The sequence below is a fragment of the Acinonyx jubatus genome, chromosome B1, assembly GCF_027475565.1.
Source record: "Acinonyx jubatus isolate Ajub_Pintada_27869175 chromosome B1, VMU_Ajub_asm_v1.0, whole genome shotgun sequence".
In the NCBI taxonomy this organism is placed as follows: Eukaryota; Metazoa; Chordata; class Mammalia; order Carnivora; family Felidae; genus Acinonyx; species Acinonyx jubatus.
The window spans coordinates 198,156,371-198,174,036 of record NC_069382.1 but is presented as its reverse complement, the minus strand read 5'-3'; the positions used below and the strand labels follow the sequence as shown (position 1 = coordinate 198,174,036).

Below are 17,666 nucleotides of genomic sequence, written 5' to 3'. Positions count from 1 at the left end.
CTTGTGAAGGTCAAAGCCGCTTCTCATAAACGTGTGTCATTTCTAACGGCACGGGCTGGCGCCCGGGGAGACCGCCTGCTGAAAAGCAGTGGCCCTGGATGGGCACAGGGTGGGGGCGGTGCCTCGAGGGGCGGGACCCCCATCCACATGGGACACCCCTGTCTCAAGACAGCAAGTCAGAGGCACTTGCCAGCCAGCACCAGGTGCCAGTGATAGAGGGGGGGTGGGTGGGAGCTGATGCCTGTCCCTGTCGGGCTGGGGAGACCAACCAGCAAACAAAGACAAGACTGACCGCTGCCCTCCGGAGGGGCCCCTGATACACCCAGAGGTCAGTGAAGGGAAGGGCATTCCAGGCTGAGGGAACAGCAGGAACAGACACAGTGAGCTGGAGATAGCTTCCGAGGTTCTGGAAAGTTCCGTAGCTGGTTAAGGCTGGAGCACACCGCTAAGGAAGGGAGGAAAATGCAGGTGGGGCTCCCTCGAGGGAGGGCCCAGCAGGCCTGCCCCCCCACAGTCGCCAATGTCACTCTGGGATTAAACGTCCCCTCATCTCTACTTTGTTCAGACGACTGACTACTCAGACTCAGTATACCACTACCGAGAGACTCCTATGACAAAACACCGTTGACTGGGTGGCTTAAACAACACACATTTGTTTCTCATCGTGGTGGAGTCCGGAGGTCCAAGATCGAGGTGCTGGTGAGACTGAGTAGTGAGAGCCCACTCCCTGGCTTGCTGCCCCTCGCTGCGTCCTCCCTTGGTGGACAGAGATCACCCTTCCATTCTGCCTCATCTTCCTAAAAGGGCACGGTCCCATGGTGAGGGCCCCACCCTCACGGCCTGATCATCTCCCAGAGGCCCCATCGCACCGGTTAGGGCTTCCACACGCTTTGGGTTTTCCCCCTAAAAGCCGGTCCACGTGGACCCGGTCGGCCCATCTTGGCAAATGGCACAACCGTATCCCCCGTGGTAAACGGGCACGCTTCCCTCAGCCCCCGAGGACCCAGCAGAAGGCCTGACTCCACGGCAGGTATCCCCCTTGCGTCTTTCCACCTCCTCGGACCCCGTCACAGAATCGTTCACGCCGGCGGCCCGTGCGGGATGGAAGGCGGCTCCCTTACTGCCGACCTTGGGAGGCTGGTGTGCACCTGGCCGGGCCCAGGCAGACTGGGGCCCGTGGTCGCCCCGACCACACTGAGCCCATGCTCACCCCTCCCTGGATGGACACAGCACGTCCCAGGGTCTCTGCTTCTTCCCCAGGCGAGGCCCTTCTCTACCTTCTGGGCTCAGCTCAGAAGTTCCTAAGTCAGACGGGCCGCTCGCCGGCCCTGTAGAAAGTCTGCCTCTGGCCCGTGCTGGGATTCGCACTTGCCCCCGTTCTGTTTATTGGCTCCTTCCCTCCACCACCGGTAAAGCCAAGAGGGGGGGACAGTTTTACAGTAGTTTGGTAACAGTGCTCTGCGACCCAGAAGTTTCGTTGGGCTGTTTGGTAGCGAGGCTGGAGCCCATCTGGACGCTGTACTTTGCCCCAAGGTTGGCCTTCTTAGTTCCCAGAGTAGAAACCCGTCTACTACATAAGGAGCATCGCAGAACTGGTTTCCATCCCCTTGTCTCCCGCTCCCGGACCCCCACCTTCCGGGTGGAAGACACCCCGGCAGCCGGAGAGGTGGCTCACCTGTGCTGGGAGTTCTGGGACCCAACACAGCCCTCTGGGGGGTGGGGGGGGGGGGTGTCCCTAGGGAGCACGCTTTGGAAGAGTTTAACAAGAAAGGACATCAGTGCCACCTAGTGGCCACCAGGGGCCGCCAGGCTAGTAGGGAACTAGGTTTCACGAATAATAGAGGCTCCCTTTCCTTCTGTCTGAATCATGAGGCCCAGGGAACGTTCTCAGCTGGACATCTTTCCGGAGAGTTCCACCGAGCAGCCCTACCTGCTGACAGCTCTTCCCACCTCTGCCCCCTGAACATGTCTCTACTCAACACTTAGATGCCACGTCATCCCCTCTGGTCCATCCCGTGCTCAAGAGCCCATAGAAATCTGTAGCACACATTTGCCCATGAGCCTGGGTGCCTCACTGGGGCTCTGGGGCCCGTTCCCCGACTCCTTCACTGGCACCGCCTGGCCACTGACTCTCTCCACAGACTCCTCCTTCCTCCTCCCCTCATACCCTTGTTTCTCAGGCAGCACCTTCTCACCTCCCTCCCAAACACAGTGCCCTTTGCAAAGGCTCTTTCCTCTCCCTGCGATGCCCCAACTAGCAAACCCCCATCCATTCTTCAATACCCAGCTGAGATACTATCTTCTCTGCAAAGACGTCCATGAGATGCCCCCCTTCCCCCCATTGTTATCACTCTTCCTTCCGTCCAGATAACCTCGTTCCTCAGCAAATATTCACTGAACTGGGCATGAAAAAGACACCGTCCCTGACCCTCAAGAGGAGGAAAAAGGTACTGTGGATTGAACTGTGTGCCTCACAAGTTCACACACTGACCCTGAGCTGGGGGAGGGACGGGCATACCCTCTATCCTGTCCGAAATCTCTGCTCTCATTGACCTCCTGCCTTGGACTCCATCTTGATCCATCTTCCCTCAAGGGGGCCTTCTTCCAGCTGCCCTGGGTCACCGACTCCAGGCTGGCTCCTGACAGGACCCCTGTCCCCAGTGAGTCTGAGCATGCACAGACCCCAGTTGTGCCAGCTTACAGTCTTTCCCCTCAGCACATGAAGGCCTCAGGCGTGCGGGGGTTGCTGGGAACTTGCTTTACGGGCCCCCAGCACTGGTTGGGGCTGATATTGGGTTAGATGCTCCCAACAAGTCCTACGAGGCTTTGGCGACCCCTTTCCGCCAGCTGCCAGCAGCCCAGTCATTCTCGCCTGCCTGAGTCTTTTCTTACCTTCCCTGCACTAAAAGCTTGATGGTCTTTCACATGTCTCCAGGATTTTTTCTGCCCTAGACAAGTCGATAAAAAGGACAGCCTTTCGGTTTGGGTTTATGGTCACTCTCTGGACTCAGATGTTCTCAAGAGAGCCCCGTAGCACAGTGGGCAGTGGGGAGGCATCCCCCCGTTCCCTCTGGGGGGTAAGGCCATTCTAGCTCTGTGTCCATGTCTTCCAATGCTGACCAGCTGTGGCTTCCCCCAGACCCCCGGCTCTGCTGAGGAGGGGCAACTGCCTTACAATCAAGAGGTCAATCGAGAGGTCAGCTTCTGGGGCGGTGGCTCACCCCCTCCTCTGGGTGCTCCCAAACGCACCTGCTGATCCATTCTTGTCCAGAGCAGTGCAGCTCTCTGCCTCAGCCCAGCCACCTATGGCCTATTGTCGCCTCTAACCTTCCTTTCCAGTGGCTTCCCAGACCAATACTTGTGTTTTCCTCTGGGAAAGGAATTCTGAGGTTTGCTCTTAGAGCACTATCTCTGCCCCTCTTCCTTTGCCATGAGCTGTCCCCGGGAGAAGAGCTTGGAGGGGCCAGGCCTGGGAGGAGGAGAATGATATGGATGCTTTTGCCACAATTCTGGGGACAGCTGCAAAGGCTGAGGGGGGCTGTGGATTCCAGAAAGACAGCCAGCAGGACCTGGAGGTTGGGTGTGGGGACGGGGGAGAGGGTGGGACCCCACTCACTGGCAGGGCAATGGGGCAGATGCTGGAGCCACTGGTGAGTGAGAAACCTGAGAGGAACAGCAGGTCCGGGATGTGGAAGACAGGTGCGGGCCACGGCGTGTCTCGGGTGAGGTGCCCAGGGGCCGCCCCATGGAGGTGCTCCAGGCTCCGCTGGGCTGACAGGCTTGAGACTCGGTGGATGGAGGTGGCAGGGCGGGACGTTTGTGAGGGATGGCCAGAGTCACAGGCCCTCACGAGCCATCCCTGGGGACGGTGCAGAGTGAGAAGAGGGAACCCAGCGGAACACTGGCTTTTTGTGCACTTGGACTTCCTACGTGTGGTGCAGGAAGAATGGAGTACAGAGGTGACCGAGGAGGGCAGCAGGACAGGGAGGGAGGCAGGCGGGTGTGGTACAGCTGAGGCCGAGGGGAGAGAGGGTTAACAAGAGGGCAGATGGCAGGGTGAGATGCAGACCGACGGATGAGACACGGGACGGAACCGTGTGGGGGTGGAAGAGGCGGACGGGCACCAAGGCTGGGAGACAGAAAAGCACATGCTGGCCGTAGGTGCCCGGGTCTGAATGCGGGAGGGACCCTGGGCAGCAGTCAGGAGGGCGAAAGAGGAGACGGAGGGCTCGTTCGCGCGGATGAAGGTCTGGGTGCTGATGGATTGATGCAGGGTGGTCAGAGAAGGCGGCAACTGAGTCGATCCAGGGGAGGCGAATCCGTCCTTCCAGGCTGGTCCCTGCTCCCTCTAGTCCCAGAATCTAGGAAGACTGTGTCAAAGGCATCATGTTGCTTACCTTGGCATAGAAATATTTCATAATCATGTTTTTTCCTCAAGAGACTTGTTACTGGAAAAGTCTGGGAAGAGGTCTCAGGTCACGAACCCCACCAAGTAGCCCTTCACAGTATCAGACTAGGTCAGGAGCTTCCATAAAGAGCATTGGTGCAACTTTGGGGTCATTAAGCTCTGATTTATTTTCCTATTGAATGAATGCTCTCTTTCTATTAGGACTGTGGTGGCAGACAGGGATTGGGCTTATTTTCTGAGGTTCCGGGAGGTCCCAACATTTTATTTTCATATAGGACAAACCTTTCTACTAGTCAGAGCTATGAAACCTGCCGGGACTGGTTCACTGCGTGGTGAATTTCGTGTCAGTGATCGTGGGGCCCAAATAGGATGGCCACTGATGAGGAAGGAGAGAGTCAGGCTGGGTTTCTCCATGTGACAGACACGTGTTGAATGCCTATATATGTCGGTTAGGAGTTCCGTAAGTAACAGAAAAATTGACCAGCACTGGCTGACACAGCCAAGGGGGTTTGCTTTTCCTGCTCCACAGGGAATCTGGAGTCAGGCGATTCCTTGTCTTGATCCAGTGGCTCCAGGATGGAAGAGTCAGGATCTGCTTCTGACTTTGCTCATTGTCAAGTGGCTGCTACGGGTCCAGGGGTCACATGTGTGTCCAAAGGTAAACGAATGAGCTCCACTGCCGAGAAAAAGCAGCATCAGCGGGGTCTACCCCTTTTCTCGAAGAGGAACACCTTCTCTGGAAGCTAATGCTGTGCCGGTAGATCTTCACTCATCGGCTTTCTGGGGGGTGGGAAGGAGGAAGATAGTCCTGATCTATCATCGTTACCAATTTCTGCGGCATAAATCCTCCCACCACATCTAATTTCAAGCTACCAACATGCCGTTGCTGGAGGCAGCCATGAGAACAGATGTCAGTAGCACCACATGATATAGAATTTCTATCATACAGTAGATCTAAAATCTTCAGTAGCATAGATAGTCACAAACCACAGTAAAATGACTAGGAGCCAATTCTGGATATTTATTTTTGATTTTTTTTTAATGTTTATTTTTGAAAGAGAGAGACAGAGCGTGAGCAGGGGAGAGGCAGAGAGAGAGGGAGACAGAATCCGAAGCAGGCTCCAGGCTCCGAGCTATCAGCACAGAGCCCGATGCGGGGCTTGAACTCACGAGCCGTGAGATCATGACCTGAGCCGAAGTCGGACGCTTAACCGACGGAGCCACCCAGGCGCCCCAATTTTTGATTTTGATATAACTTTTGTCTTTGATATAACTTTCATTGTAAGTGCATATAATTTAATTTTTAGGTAGCCATTTTGTTTAATAAGTGACTTTGCACAATTCCCAAAGGGTGAACAATCAGCTCTCAAGGCCTGCTCCAAATTGGCCCCAGGGCACCAACTGCTGGAAACCTTTCAGCCAACTTCCACCAGGTCTCAATGGCCAGGACAATGTCACATGGTCCCCTCAGGCTTTGAGGGAAGCTCGGAAGACAAGACACTATTCAGGTCTATATGATGGAATATGGCCAAGGGAAAGGGGTCAGAGAGGACAGTGGGGCCAGCCAGCAAGCTGACTGCTTGGTCTCCTCCAACCGACTGCCCTAGAACAGGACTGTGCTGGGCATTTGGAGCACAGTGGGGAGCGAGACAAAGTCCATTCCTGTTCTCGTGGGGCTTTCAAGTTCATAAGAAATAATCACAAATGTAGAAGCGTAACACAATGCACACATTTCTTTTTTTTTTAAACTATTTTTAAAAATTTATTTCGTTTTTTGAGAGACAGAGCAAGCGAGCAGGGGAGGGATGGAGGGAGCAAGAGAGAGAGAGAGAGAGAGAGAGAGAGAGAGAGAGAGAATCCCAAGCAGGCTCCATGCTGTCAGTACACATTCTGACGCAGGGTTCGATCCCCTGAACCGTGAGATCACGACCTGAGCCGAGATCAGGAGGTGGACGCTTAACCCATTGAACCACCCAGGCACCCCCATGATGCACACATTTCATAACTAGTTTCTGCGTTAGAGTTTGGCATGTTTTAGCTGGGTCCTCTGCTCAGGGTTCACCAGGCTACATTCAGCATTTTGGCTGGGCTGCATTCTCACGTGGAGGCTTCACTAGGGGAAAACCCATTTCCAGGCTCATGCAGGTTGCTGCCTGAATTTATTTATGCGGGCCTGCATGACATGGGGGTTAGCTTTTTGCTGACTATTGGCTGGAGAGTGTCCTCAGGTCTTACAGACTATCGGCCAGGTGGGCTTCCCCAAGGCCATCTCATCCAGCATGGCAGGTGACATCTTCAAAGCCTGTAAGTGTAACCTCTGTCTCTAGTCTGTGAAGACAAGTGCTTATGTAATATAATGTGACCTTGGGAGTGATACCCCACCATGTTGGCCACATTGTATTGGCCAGAAGCGGTCACAGTTTCTGCCTGCACTCAAGGCAGGGATGGGTGTGCCTCATTGGAGGTCACCTTAAGGTGTGTCTGCCATGGTTGTAGCATAGGGGGTGCTACAAAGCCTTCCTGGGGAAAGTGACACTTAGGGAGAGACTGGAAGGGTCAGTAGGAGGTGGCTGATACAGGGAGAAAAGTGTGTCAGGCAGAGGGCAGCGTGTGCGAAGGTCTGAAGCCTGGGTGACCATCCTTTGTTGAAACTACTGTACTCCCTGGGATTTTATTTTCCTGTTCTCTGAGGACATCCCCAGACCACAGGGGGGCCCTGGCTGGAGAGGAGTAGGGAAGCTTCTTATATTCGTGGAGGAATTTGTCTGGCAAATCAGCTTGGAAGTCAGGCTTTCAGTGTTGTCCGTGTGTGCGAGTGTGTGTGTGTGTGTGTGTGTGTGTGTGTGTGTGTTTCTGCATGTTCAAGTGATGAGTGAGTTGAGGAGGACTGAGGACAAAGTGCAAGCCAGCACACCCCCGACCCCCCCCCCCCCCCCCCCCGGGTGGGATGTGTGTGTCATTCCTCAGGCACTCCCGGCTGCCCAAGGACAAAGGAAAGGAGAAAACGAATGGGCAGCTGATAGAGATCACAGTCCTGAAGGACATGGGTTTACTAAGCTCTTAGTTTAGAAACATCTTAGTAAATTACAAGAAAAAGGTAATCGTATCAACAGCCTCATCTCCAGAAACCCATGGACTCAGTTTCCTGAAGCCCCAACATCACCCTTCCATAGTGATATGGGGAACAAAGGCCGAAGGAAATGCCAGGTAAAATTTAATTATAGCCTGCAGCCCGTTGACAATACTTAAGGCAAATACAGAGTAGAACGTCTCTCCAGGAACCCCCTGCTGTCATAATGTTAATGCCTCAGTAGAGGGAAAACAACCTTAGCTTGACTGTAGCTGGGCCTCCGGCAGCTTAGGACTCCTCGTTAGCACATCAAAGTCCCGCTGGAGGCCTCCCTTTGACTTTACTTCCCCAACTCCGTAGTGTAAAACCAGCCATTCTTCACAACTCCAGCGCAGCTCTTCCAGCCCTTGGGTCCCGTCCCCGTGCTTTAATAAAATCCCCTTTTTGCACCAAAGAGGTCTTCGAGAACTCTTTCTTGGTCGTCGGCGCCGGCCCCCCCACCATCACCCGCAAACCTCATCACAAGGAGATGGGACTTTATCCATTTATCCATCTGTCCTATTAGCATTCGCTGAGCGCCTTAGGGCACCGGGCTCTGTTGTGTACGCAGAAATGAATCAGAGTCCGACTCCTGGCTTGTCCTAGAGAGAGATCACGCTTCACTGAGGGTGGGGGGGTGGGGTACCCGCTCAGGCAAGTCCAGCTGGTGCTGTGACAGAGTGGCAATGCAGACAGGGACCGCACGAGGGAGTGAGGGAAATAAGACACTCCACGGTGATTTCAGAGTTTAGCCTGAGCGACTGGGTGGATGGAGAGGCCATTTACCGAGAACGAGAAGAATGAGCTTTGGGCTCCGGCTGAGCACACAGCCTGCCGAGCAGATTCTGAACGGACTGGGCCGCGGACTCACCCGGCCGGCCCCAGCGAGACCCCCGCAGCCCCGCCCCGGCGCGGCCCCGCCTCCTCCTTTGTTTCCTTCGGCCCCGCCCCCTGCGCGTGGCTTCCTCCCCATTGGTCGGGGGGTGGGCCCCGAACGCCGGGCGCCGCCGGGGGCGGGGCGAAGGGGCGCGGGTGGGGCGAGTGCGCCTGCGCGGTGCCTGAGGCCGGCCGCAGCCTGGCGCCGGCTGCTGCTCCGCGCGGAGCCCGAGCCCGAGCCCGAGTCGGAGACGGGCTGAGGCGGCGGCTTAGGCGGCCCCGCCCCGGGGCTCCATTGTTGCGGCGGCCGCGGCTCTGCGGGCTGCCCGGCTCTGTTCCGCTCGGCCCGGAGCGAGCGCCGCTGAGGCGGTGACCTGAGGTGAGGCGGCGGCGGCGGCGGGGCCGGCCCGGCCCGGCCCGAGTCCGGGGCGGGCAGGGGTCTCGGGGCCGGGCGAGGATCCGGAGCCGGTGGGGGGACCGGGGCTGGACGGGGGTCTCGGGGTCCGACCGAGCCCGGGACAGGCAGGGGTTCCGGGGCCGGGCGAGGGTCCAGGGTCGGTGGGGGGCGGGGGCTGGGCGAGGGTCTCGGGGCCGGATGGGGTCCGGGGCAGGCAGGCGTCCCGGAGCTGGGTGAGGGTCCGGAGCCGGTGGGGGCCCAGGGACTGGACCGGGAGTCTCGGGGGCCGGCGAGGGTCCCGGGCCGGTGGGGGGACGGGGGCCGAGCGGCGGGGCTGGCCTGACGGAGGTTCCGGGTGGCAAGGGTCCCGGGCCCGGCGGGGGTCCGGAGTTGGGCGAGGTTCTTCCTCGGTGGGGGACAGGCGGGGGCTCCGCCGACCGGACCGGGGTTTCGGGGCCGCGCGCAGGCCCAGGGGTCGGACGGAGTCCCGGGCGGCGGGGGTCCCCGCGCCGGGTGTGGCAGGTCCAAGCGGGGCACCCGCGGGGTCGCAGCCCGAGGTGGCAGCCGCCACCCTGAGCCTCGCAGGACCAAGATCGGGACTGACCCCGCGGTCGCGCATCCGGGGCGCCCGGGCGTTGTCTCCGCCTTGGGTGGCACCCAGGGGGCTCTGCGCCTGCTGCGACCCCGCGTGGCCCCCGGCGTGAACGCCCGCGGGGCTTCTGATCGCTGAGAGCGGGGTTCCGGCTCCGGCCTGGCTCCCCCTATGGTGTGGCTGGTGCACTGTGTCGGCGAAGGTGGGTCTGCGTCGGCCCTTGCGCGTGGGGAATCCGGGACGTCCTGCGTGCTGTGCCCTCCCTCCGCCCATGGTGTGGTCACCTTACTGTGTCTCACTGAGGGTGATGGCAGGGACTCTGAGCGTGCGGGTCCTGGTCCCCTGAGTGTGAGCGGCGCTGTCTTTCTGCCCCCCTCCGTGACTGGTCAAGTGAATGTGTGTTACCCACGGTGGCCCTGCGTGGACCCCTGCCGCCGGTGTCCTGGCCACCCTGTGAGTTGGGAGACTGCCCCTGCCCCCCCCTCCCGCCCCACCTGGGGGCTTACAGGGGTGTGATCCCACCCCTGTGAGTGTGTGTGTGGTGGCCTGTGCGGTGAGGGCGTCCTTGTGTGGGTGGTGGCTCCCGGCAGGGTGTAGCGGGGTGCACGGGGCGCAGCTGGCCTGGGTAGGACAGCTGACTCTCTTTTTCATCGCCTTCGTTTTTCTTCCGCCAAATGAGCAGAAATGGGGAGCGGCATGGCCGGGCTGCCCTTCTGGAACCTACGCCTCTCCCTGGCGGGTCCCTGGGGACCGCGAGGCTGTCACTGGCCCGCCCAGGGACCGCGCAAGTCAGGCCGCCGCGTTTCCTGCTCCGGTGCAAGAGCAGGCTCTGATTGGAGGGAGCCGAGCCCCTCTGCCCGGTGCTTCTTGATTTCTTCCGTTAGGATTGGGAGGGAAAAAAAAAAATCTGGAAAGCCAGATTTAACTTTGCAGCTCTCAGTGCCTGGAGAGTCGAGGGAACTCTCACAAGAATTTGGCGGGCTGGAAAACGCATTTGAAGGAGGAGAATCCACACCCACGGAAGGAGGCCAAGGCAGTCACAGTTAGAGGTCAAGTCGACCAAGGGATAGCCAGGGTGAGGCTGCGGATGGAGAAACTCAGATTTCAAGACTGGATGCCCCGTCACCTAAATAAAGCGGAAACGCCGACAGTGTCCCCGGGATGAGTCTCTTCCCTGGGGGATGCACGGCTGAACAAGGCAGCCTCTTCTTTTCTTTAAGCGTGTGGTGTCCTGGCCCAAGACAGAAGACTGAGGTGTAGGCAGAAGTAGTTCTAATGGCCGAACTGAAATGCTTTCTGGACAAGATAGCGTGTAAATAGCAGCACTGGACGAAATTGTGCTAAAAAGGCAGCTGTTGCTTTTGGAAAACCCAGAAGGTGCAGACCCTTGTCTGTGTTCCACTCTTCCCAACCCCCCCCCCCCCCCCAACCCGGTAGCTGCTGTAGTTCTGACCCCGCCTACCCCTTCTTATCTGCCACTTTCAGCAGCATCTCCTGTCTGAAACCTTCCCTGAAATCTCTGTCCTGCCCTCTGTGGTCCTCAGGGACAGAGTGGTGAGCCGTGGGAGAGCCCGCCGGATGCTCCGGTAGAGGTGGGCACCGTGTGTGCGCGGAGCTGAGAAGGGGTGTTCTTTAAACGAGGTAGGGGCGCCTGGGTGGCTCAGTGGGTTAAACGTCCGACTTCAGCTCAGGTCACGATCTCGTGGTCCGTGAGTTCGAGCCCCGCCTCGGGTTCTGTGCTGACAGTTCAGAGCCTGGAGCCTGCTTCTGATTCTGTGTCTCCCTCTCTCACTGCCCCTCCCCCGTTCATGCTCTGTCTCTCTCTGTCTCAAAAAATAAAATAAACGTTAAAAAAATTAAAAAAAAAATAAACGAGGGAGCTTCGTTTCTATACCATGGTTCCCCATGTCAGCTCTCCAAAGGGTTCGCTGTTTCTTCCTGGTGTTTGTTGCACCGTGCCTACAGGGTACTGGGTTGGCATTTATGCCTTCTAATTCTGGCTCCAGAGTGGATCCTGTTTGTTCCTGCAAAGCCACCCCTCTGGGCATCACGTCCTTCCCCTCTGAGAGTCTTAATCGAGGGAAGAAGCTTCTCAGCCCTAATTTTTTAAATTATTTCAACAGAATAGAGCAGAGGAACGTTCTCTTAGCAGGAGTGTGTAAAAAGCGGAGATCTTTGAAGGCGTAGGATCCAAAGTGGAAGTTCTTTTATTTTCTTTTTCTTCGGAGGGTTTAGTCACATGGGTGTATACTTTATCTCAGATTTGAGGACCAGAGTCTTATGACGGAAGCTTAAGCAACATTTTGATCTTTCTTCGTAACTGTGTCGTCCTTGCAACATCTTCACCGTATCAGATTGATTTGATGTTTTCCTTAATGAAGTTGGGTGCAGAACTCGTGTCTGGAGCATTCAGTGGATCGTTTGAGTGCCGTGTGAAGGCTTCCGTGTGTCCCGTGTCTAGCAGAGATGTTAATTTGGGGAGTCGGAAATAAGCGGAATTTGGGAGTGCCTTGAGTAGGTGTATGTGACTTCAGGAAAAGGCGCAAAGCACAGTGTAAAATGGTTACTTGCAAGAAATTACATCCTACGTTAAATGGCCTGTAAGGAAATTCCAGTTCTAAGGAATATGGTAATTAACCCTTTCAGCTGTTAATCTCCTCTCCAATGTATCTGTTCGGTAAAATGGGAATTTGGTGTGCTTGATTCACTGAAAGCCACTTGTCTGTCTGTAGAAAGGATACACAGTTTTCTCTGATATTCTTGTGTGGACGATTCAGGGCTTAAAAATAGGGGATAGCTGTGTGGTTACGGTGCCGCTGAATTAAGATTTTTCACTTCACGCAGTAGGAGTTTGGTTCCTTTTTTCGGTTTGCAGTCTTAATTAAAGAAAAATGTACTTTGTTACATGCGGCATGTGGTTTGTTTTGTTAGCGATTTCATTTTAGGAGGGGCCTTCAGAAACTCCACGGGCTCTTCTCTGCGGTTTTCTTAGGATGCAGTCATGTCCTCACTGAAAGCTAACTGGTTAATGCTCATTTTGCTCCGAGAAGACCATTTGTTTTGTGTGTAGCTGGCTGGGTTCGTATATGGACCCAATGGAAAGGAGCCTCTTGGGAATGGAATGCCCGGGGATAGAGTTTGGACTCTGCATTTCAAAGCTGTCCTCTCTTGCTCTTTACTGAGGGAAGAGAGGACCCCTCCCCCTCCCCCAGGGGCCCCCACCCAAGGCCTCATTCATCCTGCTTTAAAGCCCTGATGGTGCTTCCTTTTTTTATGATTATGATGTTCTGTAAATCACCTTTTTCTTTTGCGTATCACTTGGCTCAAAGTCAGCCTTTGGTCTTCCGGCCTACCCTCCACCCCACGCCGCCCCGTGTCACCCACCAAATGGATTTTCTTCTCTCTTTTCCACTTTAAAGTCCTTACCGTACACGTGCCTGTGATTAAGCCTCCTCGAGATCCTTTTGGATGTTGGCAAGATGTAAATCCAGGTGACGCACCGAAGGTCACTCACTTGGGATCTTTTGGACGGGATACGTCAAGGAGAGACGTCCTCCCGGTGAGGCTTTCGTGACGTTCGAGTGCTTCCCGGGGACTTCAGCTCCCTCAGCTGTGAAATGGAGTTAGCCTTTAGGTTGCTTCTTCGATGTCGCTCAAGAGATTGTTCTGAGGATGAAACGAAATCAGGAATGTGGCGGAATTTGTAAGTTGTGAGATATTTTGTTGCCAAAGATTAAAAAAAAAAAGGCTTGATTACGAATTTAACGAATCCAAGTTTTTCAGACGTACATATGAGCCCTTATGTGAGTGTATCGGGCAACTTCATCCAGGATTGTTTTTAGTCTGTAATTGGCATTGTTGTTGGACACTTCAGCATTGTGGGGAAGCACCGCGTGCAGTTGCCCCCCTTTTCCGTAAGCAAGGCTCCTGGAGGCGTGGAACCGAGCCCTTAACAGTGTCTTCAGTTTTGTGCCATCCCGTGGGTGCTCCTTTAACGAAGCATACTTTCTTGAGGTTTCAGTACCTGAGCGACCTGTCGAGGTGGGAAAAGGCGATAGGCAGTCTGAGGTCAAGGGCAGCCAGGCATTCCTGCCGTTCACATGAGTGAGCAGCGGGCATCAGTGCAAGCCTGATTTCAGCACCCAGTTTTGCTCGGGCCTCCCTCTCCATCGGCCAGGCTGCCCTGGAAACTGCAGTACCTCCCAGTTTCTCTCGTTCTCCCCCTGCCTTTTCTTCCTCTCCACCAACCACTCTGTGCCTCTGAGCTCCCAGGCATGGCAGTGGGAAGAATACGGAGGCTAATAGAGCACAGCACTGGTCCTCAAAGAGCCCACTTTTTATGACGGTGTCACGGTCACAAAGCTCAGCAGACGTTTGTACAGATTATCTGTGACATGCCCGAGTACTGCGGTCAATGTGCAAATACAAGCTGGGGCGCGGTGACTTCTCTGGGAAGAGCTGGGGCTCTACAGTCCAGTGGGAGAAGCAGACCTGGGTGTCATTTCAGTGCGGTGCAGTTAAGTGCCGCCATAGCTATGCAGGAGAGTTTGGGGGCCGGGTTGGTGCACGCAGCCCAGCATTTATTCTCCTGCGTGGCGCTTAGAGTTTATCGGGCAGGGCAGGCATTGGGATGTTTCTAAATTGAAGGGGCAGTGAATTACCCCAAACCTGAAATCTGCAGAATGTCCCGGGCAGTTTGTAATTCCCCAAACCTGCATGTATCAGAACAGGTCCGTAATGTGTTGTGTTGGACGGCCATGCTTGCCTGTCGATTCAAGTCCGTGTGCTCTTGTTGAATATGTCAACAGCGTGACCAACACTCTGCTGGGTATTCTCGCATCGGCCACCGTATGGGTCTCCTGCGGCTGCTGTAACAAATGGCCACAACGTTAGTGGCTTCAAACTACACGAATTTGTTATGTCATTGTTCTGTAGGTTGAAAGTCTGCCTCTGGCTTCACCGGACAAAAAACAAGGCATTGGCAGGACTGTGTTCCTTCCTGGAGAATCTGGGGGACAATTGCTTCCAAGCTCATTCCGATTATCGGCCGAATGTAGTTCCTGTTGGACTGAGGCCCCCGTTTCCTTTCTGGCTGTCGGCCGGAGGGCCGCCCACGGCTCCTAGAGGCCTCTTCTTTCTGGTCCTTGCACACAAACCCCTGAGCCCAGAACCAGTAAGGACCACTGAAGCCTGCCGCAACTCTGCCATATCTCTTCTGCCTGGAGAAAGTTCTCTGCTTTTAAGGGTCCATGTGATTAGATGGGGCCCACCTAGGTAACCCAGGATAACCTCCCCATCTAAGGCCTGTAGCAAAGTCCCTTTGCCATGTAATGCGATCTAGTCACGTTCCAGAGATTGGGTCATGGGCGTCTTTGGGGGCCATTACTCTGCCTCCCACAAGTAGCTGATCTAATTATGACAACATCTGATCAAGTTGTTGTTATCCTAGTTAACATATAAGTTAACTAAGGCACCAGGATTTTAAGCAAATTGGCAGGGCTGTTAAGATTCCTAGTATATGACAGGACAATTCTTCTGACTCGCTGTTGTGCTGGGGGTGGGGTTTTTTGCATGAGAGACAGGTCAGTCAAAAGCCAAGAAACTTTTTTGCTTTGGAGTATTGAAGTGGTCCGCTCTAATTAGAGAAGTTTTGCCAAGAAGTCATTAGAGTAATTCCTCTATTAGAAAAACCACCCATGGGGTACCTCTGTGGCTCAGTTGATTAAGCATCCGACTCTTGGTTTCAGCTCAAGTCATGATTTCATGGGTTCGTGGGTTTGAGCCCTTTGTAGGTCTCTGCGGTGACAGTGCGGAGCCTGCTTGGGATTCTCTCTCTCTCTCTCTCTCTCTCTCTCTCTCTCTCTCTCTTTCTGCCCTTGCCCCACTTGGGCTGTCTCTCTCTCTCACAGTAAATAAATAAACTTAAAAAAAAAAGGTACTTGTTGGGATGAGCACTGGGTGTTATATGTAAATGATGAATCCCTAAATTCTATTCTTGCAATCAGTATTACGCTCTGTTTTAACTATCTTGGATTCAAATAATAAAAAAAGAAAAAAGAAAAGAAAAACCACTCATGTGGGGCATTTGGGACCTTGTCTTTTCAAGGTTTACAGGAAGGACTGACCCCATGGGGTAGAGTGCATGAATCCACATCCATTTCTAGAATGGAAACAGCTGAGTCAACCCAACAGGGAGTCACATTCCTGAGTTTAAGAGTCTGTTTCACGGCTGAGGCAAAACCCAATAAACAACGTTTGCACTTGGATTGATAGTTGGGAATGAGGTGCCTTTTGTGGTCAGGGAAACAACTGTGACAGTCACCACCATGTACTCAAAGGAGCATGACCGCATTTGATCGCGGAGGTGTTTTTAATGATTGTTTCATAAGGATGTTTTTTCTTTTACGATAAGTGACAAGCTCTGATTTGAAATAAGCTGCCTGTAAGAAAGAAGAATCTAGAATCCTAAGGCTTTTAGGCTGGCCTTCAGGAATTCAGGAACAGCCTGTAATCCTGGGCAAACATTTTGTGTGTTTGTGCTTCCCGTGCGTGTTTAGCGGGGAGAGGAGTTCCAGTTTGCCATTCAAAGGGGTTGGGTTCCAGACCGTCGAAGAACATATCGCTCAATGTGATATTGAGTATCAGATTGTGTTTAAAAATGTAATACTCATTTTGACCAAAGTTATACAGGCTCATAGTTTTAAGAGTCAAAAGTTCTGTGAGACTTAGAACAAAAACACAGCCATCACCTACTCCACCCTTCTCCACCCTGATTCCTGTTCCTCAGAGGCCATCATTTTAATGCTTCAGCTCTTTCTTCCAGATTGTGTGTGTGTGGAACATCCTACTACTTAGAAGCCAATTTGGGTCACTTATCCCACCCCTTCCGCCCACTGCCACCTCTTTCCGCCCTGTGCTCCCTGTGCGATTATGTCAAAGGTTCTGCTGAAGTATTCAGCAGCACTTATTACAACTGTGGAAACGTTACTCACAGCTGAGATGTTTAGTCTGTTTTGATTGCATTTCCTTTCTTTTTCCTAGAGTTTGCTTTGCTTAGTTTTTTTTTTGTATCTGTGCTTTATTCACCCCTCACCCCAGCAGTGTAAATCTCCTCTCAGTACATCCACAGGCACCGGGGAATCATCCATTTTATCCTTTTCTTAGGATAACTCTTCTGAAACTCCCATCCTGCTGCCTTTCCTCTCCAGTGGTTGCTTGCTAGGCCTGCTGCCACTGTCCTCTTAGACCTTCCCTGTCACCCTGAGAGCTCCTTTCACTCTCTGGGGTCAGGATCCCTCCTTTTTAAGTTTTGTCTCTTACTTTGGTTTCGCATGTCCACCAGTAGCTGTCAAAAAATATACATGCATACATACGTACATACAGAGTTGAGATCTCATATAATGTTGGAATATTTTCTTCTCTTTGTTATATTTTCCTTTCCATGTTATTGGTCATTTGAGTATAGAGTTCTGGGCTAGAAAGCATTTTCCTGCAGAATTTTGAAGATAGTGCTCAGATCCAGCCTCCAATGTGATGGTCAGTGTGTCCAAAGCCTTTCCTTTGCATGTGACTCGTGTTTTCTTCTGCATGATCTTTTAGGCCTTTGTTCTTCCAGGTGTTTAGAAATTTTGTGATGGTAATGCCATGATGTGGGTCTTGTTTCTGTTCCTTGTGTCGGACACTTGGTGAGTCTGTCCATCCGTGGACGCCTGTCCTTTATTCTGAGCATTGAACTCCTCTATACGTCTGCGTTCTTCTGTTTCTTCACTTCTTTGTCTTTTGTTTTCCTTTTTTGGAAGATTTCTCAAACATTTTCTCTAAACTCTTCTATGAATTTTTCATTGTTACAATTTAAAAAAATTTTAAGAACTCCTTTGTAATTCCTGAAAAAAAATATTTTATTTATTTAGAGAGACAGAGAGAGAGAGAGAGAGAGAGAGAGAGAGAGAGAGAGAGAGAGAGAGGAGGGTCAGAAAGAGGGAGGAGAGAGAATCCTGAGCAGGCTCTATGCTGTCGGTGAAAACCCCAACCCAGGGCTTGAGCCCATGAAACCGTGAGTTGATGACCTGAGCTGAAATCAGGGGTTAGACACTTAACTGACTGAGCTGCCAGCTGCCCCTATATATATTTTTTAAAGTCCCATCCTTTCTTGTTTCAAGGATGTGGTCAGATGTGGTTTTATTGTGCTCATCCTGGAGGAAAGGTTTATTTTAAAAAACCTGTTTTTTAATGTTTATTTATTTTTGAGAGAGAGAGTCAGAGCATTAGTGGGATAAGGGCAGAG

The 17,666-nt window shown here is 53.5% G+C and overlaps 1 protein-coding gene across 5 annotated transcripts in view; it reads left to right on the top strand.

Annotated features, from left to right (window-relative positions):
- Nucleotides 1-8,555: 8,555 nt before the first annotated feature.
- Nucleotides 8,556-17,666, top strand: part of AFAP1 (actin filament associated protein 1) — a 146,727-nt gene continuing 137,616 nt past the window's right edge. For 2 of the 5 annotated variants that reach the window (XM_027074428.2, XM_027074270.2), the window contains exon 1: nt 8,558-8,772. The gene's annotated coding sequence lies outside the window, so the exon portion shown is untranslated. Of the gene's footprint in view, nt 8,773-17,666 lie in introns of all 5 variants that reach the window. The other 3 variants (XM_027074593.2, XM_027074369.2, XM_027074537.2) reach the window with 3 other exon arrangements.